This window comes from Mizuhopecten yessoensis, unplaced genomic scaffold, assembly GCF_002113885.1.
Source record: "Mizuhopecten yessoensis strain PY_sf001 unplaced genomic scaffold, ASM211388v2 scaffold11145, whole genome shotgun sequence".
Taxonomy (NCBI): Eukaryota; Metazoa; Mollusca; class Bivalvia; order Pectinida; family Pectinidae; genus Mizuhopecten; species Mizuhopecten yessoensis.
In genome coordinates, this window is record NW_018408902.1 from 361368 (window position 1) to 375061 (window position 13694).

The 13694-nt window shown below is 32.5% G+C and overlaps 4 non-coding genes across 4 annotated transcripts; 3 read left to right on the forward strand and 1 right to left on the reverse strand.

Moving 5' to 3' along the window:
• The first annotated feature begins 2642 nt into the window (after positions 1 to 2642).
• On the forward strand, positions 2643 to 2714 carry Trnag-ucc. The gene has a single exon. It is a non-coding gene; the product is annotated as a tRNA-Gly (tRNA).
• Positions 2715 to 5799: 3085 nt separating this feature from the next.
• On the reverse strand, positions 5800 to 5871 carry Trnag-ucc. Its single transcript has one exon. It is a non-coding gene; the product is annotated as a tRNA-Gly (tRNA).
• Positions 5872 to 8543: 2672 nt separating this feature from the next.
• On the forward strand, positions 8544 to 8615 carry Trnag-ucc. Its single transcript has one exon. It is a non-coding gene; the product is annotated as a tRNA-Gly (tRNA).
• Positions 8616 to 11948: 3333 nt separating this feature from the next.
• On the forward strand, positions 11949 to 12020 carry Trnag-ucc. Its single transcript has one exon. It is a non-coding gene; the product is annotated as a tRNA-Gly (tRNA).
• Positions 12021 to 13694: the final 1674 nt, after the last annotated feature.

Sequence of the window (13694 nt, forward strand, 5' to 3'; positions counted from 1 at the left end):
AGAGTCAATATGACTAACAAATGCGGTTTAGATGCAGCATAGCTGTAATAAAAATACATTTATGTGGTATAAATTGCAGTCAAAGAGGTATCGACATACCGTAGCTATTTATTGTATATTTGACAAGCAAGTTACCATATCATATAGCTGATTAAGAATATAACTATTTGTGTTATCTATATAAGAAGCATATTTCGAAACATTGTCTTTAGGTTGGTAGGTATGGATTATGAAAAGTCTATGTGACGTTTCGATGACTAGTACGATATGTACACTGTCACCTCCATCAGTCAAAAGACCAGTGAAGCGAATGCACGCAATGGTGTAAAATGTGTTCGAGTTGTCCACAAAATCGACGTCGATTCGGCTACGCTGTAAGCGTATGTACAACAGTTGTTATATATGTACCGAAATGACTCGATTCAGCTGAGCTTCGTTTAATATTTGGTCATATATTAGAAGCAAATTAAGTTGACATCCATCTTCTTTGACATATCTTATCAGCCTTTACAAAAGTACACTGTACTGAACAAACATTACATTATCTGGTGGTTTGTGTTCAAATAATAGAAGAAAACTAACAGAACTATTTTTAATTGAAGATAGCACAAGGTGTCATAGACACAACATAACATACTTAAAGAGCTATAGATATGTCGTTATGTTTGTTAACTTGGAAAGAGTTTGAAAACAGAAGACACTTTAAATATCTTGTTTCCTATTTCCGATTTCCATGCATAAAACAGTTTTACTCACCAGTTAGGTATCAATAATATGAATCAGGCAAACGCTTTCTATCTCTGATAGTTATTGTGATGCAAAATGTCATAAACGTTTTTCGTGGAGACGAAAAGATATATTAATTGAAATTATGGTACAATCTATATGAAATGAGACACTATCTTAAGTTCTTTTATCAATACAATATCACAAACTTTCGATATGCATTTAGACATGTATATTATTAAAACATGTTACTGAAATATTTTATCAAGATTTTGGTAGTTTCGGCTGGTAACAACCATTCTTTTATTGACGCAAGCTTACCTCTCGACAGCTAGTTAAAGAGGAATTAAACTCCGGACTACCTAAGTATGTACATGTATATGAACTTTGGATAAGGTGTCAGTTTGTTGATTGTAGTTTTGTTGAAAACGAGATTGACAAGTCGTTTTGTTAATGAACTTTTCTATAAAGGTCTTATTTCTGAATATACTTTATCCGCTATGTTTCATTTCAATAACAAAGGGATTCAAGTTCAATACACTCAAAGATGAACAAAAGAGACACGGACCACTGCACTGTATTGCTGTTTCGTCCTTGTTCTGTTTCATGGTTCTCCATGTAAACTTTCCTCTATTTATATTTTACTCTTGTGTTATGGACTTTGAGTTCGGGTTATGGTTTTGTTGAAACCTTTTTATTCTATTGTTCCATTTCCTTCTAGAATTCATTATATTTACATATACGGACAGTGAAATGCTTACCTACAGATGTATATGACGCAGTGAAATGTTTACCAATATGGTGCAGTGAAATACACACACAAAAATATAAAAAAGGAAACAATGTTTATTACGGAAGCCATGCGAAGTGGTAGACGTTTAGTTTGCGCATATGTATAAATACAAATGATATTAAATTCAGATAGTTTTAGGTCCATGGAAACTATAGTTTTACCAGCTGATGTTATATTTCATAAAAAGATGGCATTTTACAATAAAACTAAAAGTTATTTTATACATTCTCCGTAGCTATTATAAGAAATACATCTATGTTGTGTATAATGTATTTAAATGTATTACATAACATATATCTTTATGAATATATTTATTGTATATTTGACACGCATGTTCGTTTGCATATAAAAAAAACTTTACTACCAATGATGAGTCATAGACAGATAAAAACGGTCTATCGGTACAGTTAAATTCTTACTTTGTTTGGCTTTCTGCAACAAGAAATTTGTTTTTAAAGAGTTACTTCCTTACTTCATATTTCTAGTGAAATTTTTCAGGAGAATGAAATTACCATGATACATTTCAAGCTTTCATTCAACGCCAGATGCAGCGCTGTGTATAAAATATATATAACAATTTAAGAAGATATTGCAGAGATCTATATCAAGTTTTGCCATCAATTTGATTTTGAAATAGGAAGAAATCGCCGATTACGCTGGTCCACAATAGTTACCTCATACAACTATGCAGCAGGAAAAATAAGACCATTTATTTTCCCATGAACCAGCGGGGAATACAGTAAAGACTACGAAAACAACGGATAGCATTAAATAGCTTCTATAAATACAGGCAATAAACACACAAATAACAAGAAGAAACACTGATTATAACGAAAGTTATGAGAACTGTTTGACGTTTAGTTTGTGTATTAATACAAGTGACAATACATCCTAAACATTAACTATCAGAAGTATTATATGCAGTAACGATTTCACAAAAAGTTGCCATTTACAATAACATTAAGAGCTCTCATACATATAGTGTGCTAATCTACTGAGATAAACATACTGACGTGGCATGCTTAGCCTGGTGATGTTTTGACCCCGGAAACACTTAAAACAAATATCACAGCGGCACAATTTCTTTAACAGTTTCTGCTAAAGATAAACTATCATACTCAAGGCGTCGGTGGTGTAACGGTCAGCATGGTTGCCTTCCAAGCAGTCGATCCGGGTTCGACTCCCGGCCGACGCACATTTATTTTACAGTTACGGATTATTGTTAAATGTATGAGTGAATAATGACAAATAGCTCGGTCGACCCACGGCATAGTTATTTTTATTAGAGTCAATATGACTAACAAATTTCGTTTACATGACACATACCTGTAATAAGAATACATTTCAGTTGTCTAAATTGCAGTTAAAGAGGAATCCTCGTAGCTTAGCTTTTTAGGAATATATTTATTGTATATTTGACACGCAAGAATATCATTATTCGTGTTTTTCCATATGCGAAGCAAGTTAGGCATTTCTAGTCAGCCTTTTTAAAATTACACTGCATCAAACAAATAGACTACCACACTACCATTGGTATCCTTATCTGATGGTTTGTGATCAAATGATAAAACTATATAGCTAAGAAAAAGAACAGAACTGTTTTGAATCTTCAAATTGTACAAGGTGTTTTATACACAATATAACACACAAGTTAAGCTATATGTTTGTCGTTATGTTTGAGAAGTAAGTTGGATGGAGTTTGAAAACCAAAGGCAAACAGCTTTCCATCTCTGGTAGATTTTGTGTTGTAGAATATCTGAACATTCTGTGAAGAAACAAAATCTTTTTCTTTTAAATTTCTCTTTACTGTAGGAGATGTAACATGTAATTTTATACCCCATATTGTATACAGCATATGCTATATATATATTACTTTCATCATATGTAAGAGCATTGCTAAAATAGAACGGTTGACTTTTCCTTTTTTTTAAGAATACCACGTCTAAAAAATATATATTTCCCCGAAATATCATCAAGAACATGACATATATTCGTATTACATCGTAATCTACCAACCTCTCTTGTAATAGTTTAACTGTTCTGTGTTTTACCACGACTTATCACCTCAATTCTCAACCCTTAATAGTTGATGTGTGACCTTTGAATGGACCTTTGTTACTTATCATCATTGACCAGTAATCTGTTAAATTCCCACACGTACACTCAGAATTTATATATATAGAGTCGTACATATCTCAAAATACTCAAAATTCCTTTAGCAAAATCAGTTAATACACGCATCTATGGGAGTTTTAGTGCATTCAGTACATTAAAACCATAGAACGATACCTTTGTATGATTATTTGTATATAATGTTATGAAATGACTCATTATCTGTAAGTTCTTTTATTAATACAATATATCGACCTATAGATTTGCATTATAAAAACATGTTACTGAGATATTTTGTAAGGATTTTTGTGGTTTCGACTGATCATAGCCATCTTGATTTGATGCAGGTTTGCAAGAGAGAAATTGAACCTCCTCGTAACCCAGGTAAGTATATGAGTTTTGGATAAGGTGTCAGTTCAAAGAATGCAGCTTTGTTACAAAAGAGATTGACATGTCATTTTGTCAATGAATTATATTTTTGTAGGCCTTATTTCCGATTCTACTAGATCCGCTATATATCATTTCAATAACAAGGGATTTACGTGCATTAATCTAAAGATAAACTTAAGTTACACGAAAAAATGTAAAAAAAACCACCAAATGATACAGTATGCTTAAACTGAGTTACACTGCACCATATAGCTGTTTTGACCATGTCCTGGTTCAAGGGACTCCATGTAAATTTTTCCTCTGTTCAAATTTTGCCCTCGTTTTACTGATTTTGAGTTCGAATTATTAATTATTTTAATGATATATTTCCTTCTAGAACTCAATGGTGATGCTTGGGTTCAAAGCGATCGAAACCCTAACTGGTCTAATCTACTGATGGGACAAGTAGTTTTGTAAGACCCCTTAATTATACAGGTGTGTATATTATGGACCTTTGAAGGGATTCTTGTGGTTATCAATGTTACGACAAACCTCGGAAGCAAAGACCAGCCGTGTCTACCATATTGTGTCGAGAACGATGAACATTTATAATGTTGTATGAGATACAGCGTTTTGAACAGCTCGATAGCGATATTTCATTAAGAGTTTTAACTATTATTACTTATCGCAGGGTTCATATTAGGGGTTTCTATATCATCTTTGGACTCTATGTAAGGTTGTTGAATACTTGAGTTTTGAATTGACGATACCAGAGTGTAAAAACACTTTCATTGTTGTAGTTTCTAGGTTGACTTTGCTTTGACAGTACACGAGACACAGTGACGAGATGTTCTGCTGTCGTCTAGTCTGTTGTACAAGGTATGTGGTTCTTTGTTGAGATCAACGTTTACACCAAGGCTCGTTAGCTTAGTAGACGTGGCAGTACGGCAGCAGATTAAATGACCCATAAACACGGAAGTACTAAACAAAATAACATGTGTCTGTTAACGTAACGAACACAAACTATAAAAACGGTAGATTTTAGATGAAGGACAGAGATAGTTATCAAAAGGTAGTAATTCTGCTCTCCTCTAGAACGTGTTATGGACAAATCGTAGTTTAAAAATAAAGTTGTAGGTATGATCATTATATTGAGATCTACATGTATGTGAACCTGAAAAACAATTAATATCTTCGATTGTGAGTTCAAGACAGAAAAGATTGCGAAACCAAACATAGTAGACACAATATCCCAAATGATTGCAAAAAGTGTTGGGAAGTCAAAGCTATATTACCTCCTTTTATATCATAAATCTACATAACTTTTTCAGGCTAAGTCCTGATGAAAGTCACTTTTATTTTCCACTAGTATTCAACTTACTGTAATACTTATGCTAGCCTTTGTGTACTGTATTCGATTTTGAATGACATAACTTTTGTTTGGCAATACTTATATTTCTGTGGACTTTACAGCTGACAGTGAAAGTTAAAAAGCTTTCAATTGAGATTGTTTTTATTGTTATTTTTACGCTTTTGATACCCAGCGAGACCCATACTCGTAACAAAGCAAGGACAAACTAAAGTGTCGGCACTTCCTTAGAAATGATTGTCGGAAGAGATGGGGAATATCTCAAAAGAAAGAATTGAAAACAAAAAACTTTGTTTTTAATATAAATTTCTTAATTTAATTAAAAGTTTTTAACTTGCAATATCATCTTTAAACTAGAAGTATTGAAACATTTTTATTATTTTATGAAATTAGATTGTTGCAATATTTCAATGCAACCATAAAATAAATGTGCGTCGGCCGGGAGTCGAACCCGGATCGACTGCTTGGAAGGCAACCATGCTGACCGTTACACCACCGACGCTATATTTTTAATGGTTGTAAGATAGGCACACATAACTCTACCTATTTTCTTATGTGTGGTCAACTATTTTATCACTCTATACATGTGTTTATTGAATATAATCTTAGTCAGTGAAGAATTCTACAAAAAATGTTTATTTAAAAACAATTTTTCAATTAATGAAGTAAAGAATATTCAGTGCTGTTTAAAGAAATATACGAACACGTGTGTATGCCACGTCAATAAAGAGATTTGTACAGGGTCGGCGCTTGCTACATACCATATGTTACACTGCACTGTACATGCGTTTTCTCACTAATTCAATGCATTTTAGAGCAGGAGTAAAATGATATTATTTATATATATTTTAACAAGCTCTCACAGCTATTTAAGCTTAATGAACACAGTAATTTTAGTTTGTGACATCGACATGGAAACGATATTTGTGTAATTTTAAGACATTTGTTTGATGTTTCAGTTTGAATAGAGTAATTGCCTAAGTATTGAAGAAGGGAACCGTATCAGTTATAACGATTTATTATCAATGTCTTTGCCGTACAAACAATTTAAGATAACAATATAAATAGGCACATTGCTATATAATCCAAGTGTATATATTTATTATCACAATTAAATATATTACTGGATTTCATAAAGGGGAAAAATGTCAAAATACATTTAAGGTCCACAGAAATATAAGTATTGCAAAACAAGAGTATTTTAATTCCGAATCGCTTTTAACACACAAGGCTAGCATTAGTATAAAGTTTAATGTTAGTGATAGATAGTCTATTGGTCTGAAACAATAAAGATATGTAAATATATAATATAATTGGCGGTTATGTAGATATATAGTATAATTGGAGGTTATGTAGCTTTGACTTCACAACATTTTTTGCAATAACTTCGTTAATTATGTCTTCCATATTTGGTTTCCAATTTATGCTGTCATAAACTCACCATCGAGTATATCAATATGTTCAGCTTCATCAGTCGGATCTCGTTATAATGACGATATTTACAACTTTATTTGTAAACTACGATGTGTCCAAACAAGTTCCAGCACAGAGAGATATTAAAACCTTTTGATATTTATTTCTGTCCTTCAGATAAACAATCGGTTTATAATTTGTTGTTCGTTACGTATATAGACACCTGTTACACCGATATCTATTTCCATTGATCAATTTGCATTGCACGCAAATTTTTGATAGTAGAATTCAAGTTTGTAAAACTGTTCAAACCCCAACATGCTGACATAAATTTATGTAATATGTACTCATGGGTCGTAAGGCCTACAGTCAATACATTGAACTGAATTTAATTGACATATACAAATGAACTAGCTACGGTCCTACTAACGCTTCCTCGTTCATCAACCGAATTTTCTTTTTGTATAAATCTGATCGAAGCAAAACAATACCAAGGCAATTATAGAAATTAATTTGCGTCGGCCGGGAGTCGAACCCGTGCTTTTTTCTTCTTTAAATAAACAATTGACCTGTTATTAGTCCCAGCAAATAGGACCTCCGGGGTTTGGGTTCCTCACAGTTCATATAAAACACATTATTTTATCAATAAAAAAAACACAGAAGTGCAATTCTGCATTAAATTAGCGTGATCATTAAAATATGTAAGCGCTTATTTATTAGTGTGTTGAAAACAAAAGAAATTAAATCATAATGATAAGACATAAGATGCGCTGTTTTGTTGCCGGGAGAAATGTCAACTTCCTTTAAAAAAGTATTGTCAGCAACAAACTATTTCTTGAATAGAATATATTTCTTTGTTAAACCACCGACGCTAAACATGTAGATGTTGTCACTTGTAATATAGGCACCCAAGCAACAATCTATTGTCTATGGTCTAATATCTTTCCACTTTATACCTGCGTTTATTGAATATAATATTTATCGGTGAAGAATTCTAAATTATGGATTATTTAAGTAGGCATGGTAAAAGTAGAAGAAAAGACAATAAAGATTTGTACAGGATCGCCGCTGGCTACATATCATGCCATATGTCAGGTTAGAACTGTAATTGGAGTTTTTTTTTATTATCATTTCATATATATTTCAACAAGCTTTTGCACCTTTTTTGTCTTAATGAAAACAGAAATGTAAACCTGTACACATCGAAATGGAAATGGCAATTGCATTCTTTTAATTCGGTTTAAAAGGCTAACTCAGAACACAATTTCCATTTATTATATTTACATCAAAGTTTTGTAACGTTCTGATGTCTTCGATCAGTTAGAAATAATTGTAACAGAAAATTATGTATCATACCAATCAGGCAGGGGTTAAGTAATGTGTTCCTTTCAAAAACGTATATATTTGATATATCAATCGCCAAACTACTCTTTGCTAGTGAAATTGAGTTAATTTTCTGACCTTTTTTGTGTTTTTTAACAGAAAACCGAAAGTTGCTTCCTAAACCTTCCATATGGTGCGTCAGGTAGCCTAAAAACATATGTTACTGAACATAGCCGAGGGCGATCTGTACACCTATTCACTGACGTGGCAGAAACACATCTTAGATATCACATAGAGGAACAAAACTGTTTGAATTTAATTCGTAAGATATAAATGAAACACAATAACATTATATATAAATAATTGTTTTTACTGTGAAGGAATGTTTAGCATCCTTATATATAGGTTATATCATGTATCATATGATGTCCATCGATAGCGTCGGTGGTGTAACGGTCAGCATGGTTGCCTTCCAAGCAGTCGATCCGGGTTCAACTCCCGGCCGACGCAATTTTTAATAATTTTAACATTGTTTTAGACAATCTGATAAAACATAAATCAACCGTTTCTAAAATAGTGTTTTTCCTCTGTACATTTTGATACACCTTTCCAATTTTCGGTGTTATACACAAGGAATTTGCGGATTAAACCTATTGAAGAATTTTAGTTGATTTAATGACAACTTATATCCATTAAGAAATAATCGTCTCCCAAAAATATACAATTAAGAAACTTTTTTTAACTGTAACATTTAAATTCGCTACGTGTTTTACGGAGTAGGTTTTGAGGGTTTTTGGATGGGAAGGGTATGGTAATGTTTCATTGGACACTATAAATCACCGAGAGTAAACAAATTATACTAACTAAATCGTAATGGAGAAAAAAAACAATTGTCACTAACCGTCCAAACAAATGTTTTATGTTTTTCAACTGTGGAAAATATGTGATTAATCAACTGTAATGAAATACGTTTTGTGAATTTGGATAACATTGTTGCTTCACTACGTATCCGCTTCCTGCTCCAAACTTTATTGCACAAACCTTTATCTGTTTTCCTTCTTTCCTTCCAACTCCTTCAGATAAGGGTAGACGATGTAATATTCAGCCAAATGCCTAGCTGTATCAATTCGGACACATTTAGAAAAGATGACATGATTTAGGTTAATGAATACGTTTTATCGGCCATACTTATACAAACAAGAGTATGGCTAGTTGTTCATGGGAATGGTGCCATACATCTTGTTAAGCAGTTGTGGTTGTTTTTGTCACTCTCACTGTTACTGTATATTATATACAATATATAATTAGTATCTAAACATTGCAGGCTCTCACTTTTCCCACATTAAAAAAATGCATAACTTACTTTTCGTTTAGAATGTAAATAAATGACTTAACAATTTTGTTTAAAAAATTGTGATTTACGTCAAAACTAAGTAATTTACAAAGAGAAAGAATTGTCAAGTTCGTCAATAAGTACTCGTCCTTGTTTAAATAATGGCCACTTTGTTACGAGTTGGTACATTGCATGTGTCCAAATGATGAATGCCAAAATCATAAGATGACACTTGTATGATATCTTCATCAAATGGATCCTCGTTTAGGCTTCATGTGCCATTTCTAATGCAGTAGATCAATACAGCTCAAATCTTCTGAAATATAGTGTATCAAGTGGATTCGTTAGATCTATAGACAATTTATAGTAATCCTCATCGTACGAGATTAATACCTTCCATAAAGTGCAAGCGTTAATTAGGCTCGAAGTTAATGATATAATTTAATAAGAAATAAATGGATTTTTTCAGGAAAAAGTTTCTAGTTTGGCAGATTTTCCCCATTTGTTCTGTGAGCAATTATACATCAATTTAACCCAAACTACGTAATAAATTATCGTGAAAACATTATCATCACTTACCAGTTTCTTATTTCTANCCAGTGAGTGTTTATGTGTGACATTTCGGTGACTAGTAAGATACGTTCCCTGTTATTTTCATCAAACCAGTGACAAGTAAAGCGCATACATGTACACAATGGCGTTAAAAAGTATTTACGAATTGGCAATATATAATTGAAGCCGATTCGGAAACGCTATAAGCATATATACAATAAGTTGTTAAACATGTGCAAATAGATTACAATGGAGTCAGTTATTGTCAAGTTCAAAATACTATTGTGTGTGAACGTATCAAATATGTATACACTGGATATACATCATGTTAGGAATTATATGTAAGCGCTGTGTTTCATTATGTTATCAATTGTATTGTGTCTTTGTAGGGTTTTTATTTGTATTCCACATATTGTGGAAATTAACACCATGTGAACCAAGAAACCTGCTTCGTCCTTTCATTCAACTTTACAATCATACCGACTATTTGATTCGGCTACGCTTTGTTTAATACCTGGTTATAAATGTGTGAGAGTCTATGAGCCCCCTCATCTCGGTTCAGAACTGGCTCAATGCTGCGTATCCAGATGGCTTCCTTTATCTGACGCTTGAACAGGTTGCTGTCTATGTCCAATGCTTTGGAGTTATTCCAATGCATTATCTGTGATTGTCGTTGTATTGATCTTTGACACGTATCGTACTGGTCACTGATGCGTCACACATAAACGCTTACTGCTCTTTCATACATAACCTTTCTACTGTTATTAATACTTACCAACCTTAAGAAAATGTTTAGAAATACCTCTAGACATCATAAATTGTGATACGTTTTATTTCTTATTGATTTTGAAATTATTGCGCTTATTAGAACTGACAACCTGTAAAACTGTCAGTATGTTTAATTATTGCAAATGTTTATGATAAGTTGAATTATAAGTATATGTGCGTTTAATACTTTTAGTGTGTGTTGTTAATGAAAATATGAAAGATTGTATCACTAATAAAAGTATGTATTATTATTCGAAGTGTGTATATTTACTACAATCGTGTATACTAACTTGCATTACTACTTGAAGTGTGTAATATTTATAAAACCGTGCATCCAATAATTGCTAGAAGCTTGTATTATCATTAGAAGTGTGTATGAATACTGGAATTTTGTATTATTAAAGTAGGTTAGTAGATGGTAAAAGTAGAAGAAAAGACACTGACATTGTGTGTTTGCCACGTCAATAATGTTTTGTACAGGATCGCCGCTGGCTACATATCATGCCATATGTCAGGTTAGCACTGTAATTGGAGTTGTTTTTTTTATTATCATTTCACATATATTTCAACAAGCTTTTGCACCTTTTTTGTCTTAATGAAAACAGAAATGTAAACCTGTACACATCGAAATGGAAATGGCAATTGCATTCTTTTAATTCGGTTTAAAAGGCTAACTCAGAACACAATATCCATTTATTATATTTAAATCAAAGTTTTGTAACGTTCTGATATCTTCGATCAGTTAGAAATAATTGTAACAGAAAATTATGTATCATACCACTCAGGCAGGAGTTAAGTAATGTGTTCCTTTCAAAAACGTATATATTTGATATATCAATCGCCAAACTCCTCTTTGCTAGTGAAATTGAGTTAATTCTCTGACCTTTTTTTAGTTTTTTTAACTTGAACAGAAAACCGAAAGTTGCTTCCTAAACCTTCCATATGGTGCGTCAGGTAGCCTAAAAACATATGTTACTGAACATAGCCGAGGGCGATCTGTACACCTATTCACTGACGTGGCAGAAACACATCTTAGATATCACATAGAGGAACAAAACTGTTTGAATTTAATTCGTAAGATATAAATGAAACACAATAACATTATATATAAATAATTGTTTTTACTGTGAAGGAATGTTTAGCATCCTTATATATAGGTTATATCATGTATCATATGATGTCCATCGATAGCGTCGGTGGTGTAACGGTCAGCATGGTTGCCTTCCAAGCAGTCGATCCGGGTTCAACTCCCGGCCGACGCAATTTTTAATAATTTTAACATTGTTTTAGACAATCTGATAAAACATAAATCAACCGTTTCTAAAATAGTGTTTTTCCTCTGTACATTTTGATACACCTTTCCAATTTTCGGTGTTATACACAAGGAATTTGCGGATTAAACCTATTGAAGAATTTTAGTTGATTTAATGACAACTTATATCCATTAAGAAATAATCGTCTCCCAAAAATATACAATTAAGAAACTTTTTTTAACTGTAACATTTAAATTCGCTACGTGTTTTACGGAGTAGGTTTTGAGGGTTTTTGGATGGGAAGGGTATGGTAATGTTTCATTGGACACTATAAATCACCGAGAGTAAACAAATTATACTAACTAAATCGTAATGGAGAAAAAAAACAATTGTCACTAACCGTCCAAACAAATGTTTTATGTTTTTCAACTGTGGAAAATATGTGATTAATCAACTGTAATGAAATACGTTTTGTGAATTTGGATAACATTGTTGCTTCACTACGTATCCGCTTCCTGCTCCAAACTTTATTGCACAAACCTTTATCTGTTTTCCTTCTTTCCTTCCAACTCCTTCAGATAAGGGTAGACGATGTAATATTCAGCCAAATGCCTAGCTGTATCAATTCGGACACATTTAGAAAAGATGACATGATTTAGGTTAATGAATACGTTTTATCGGCCATACTTATACAAACAAGAGTATGGCTAGTTGTTCATGGGAATGGTGCCATACATCTTGTTAAGCAGTTGTGGTTGTTTTTGTCACTCTCACTGTTACTGTATATTATATACAATATATAATTAGTATCTAAACATTGCAGGCTCTCACTTTTCCCACATTAAAAAAATGCATAACTTACTTTTCGTTTAGAATGTAAATAAATGACTTAACAATTTTGTTTAAAAAATTGTGATTTACGTCAAAACTAAGTAATTTACAAAGAGAAAGAATTGTCAAGTTCGTCAATAAGTACTCGTCCTTGTTTAAATAATGGCCACTTTGTTACGAGTTGGTACATTGCATGTGTCCAAATGATGAATGCCAAAATCATAAGATGACACTTGTATGATATCTTCATCAAATGGATCCTCGTTTAGGCTTCATGTGCCATTTCTAATGCAGTAGATCAATACAGCTCAAATCTTCTGAAATATAGTGTATCAAGTGGATTCGTTAGATCTATAGACAATTTATAGTAATCCTCATCGTACGAGATTAATACCTTCCATAAAGTGCAAGCGTTAATTAGGCTCGAAGTTAATGATATAATTTAATAAGAAATAAATGGATTTTTTCAGGAAAAAGTTTCTAGTTTGGCAGATTTTCCCCATTTGTTCTGTGAGCAATTATACATCAATTTAACCCAAACTACGTAATAAATTATCGTGAAAACATTATCATCACTTACCAGTTTCTTATTTCTAACATTCTGTTAGATATATCACGGATTTATTAAAAAGAATTCCTTGATTCATTTTGTTCTTATTTCTTATTTGCGAGATACATTATGTATATGGTTCTTATAGTGTTTCTCGATATCATTATTGTTTGTAGCTAAAGGCAACATAAAAAGGTGAGATCAGATATCTTTTTATAAAGCTTCGGGCAATATCTAGTCCGGAAATGTATTTAATACAGTACTTACCTCTGTTTATCATAGCAGAAGATTATGTATCACAA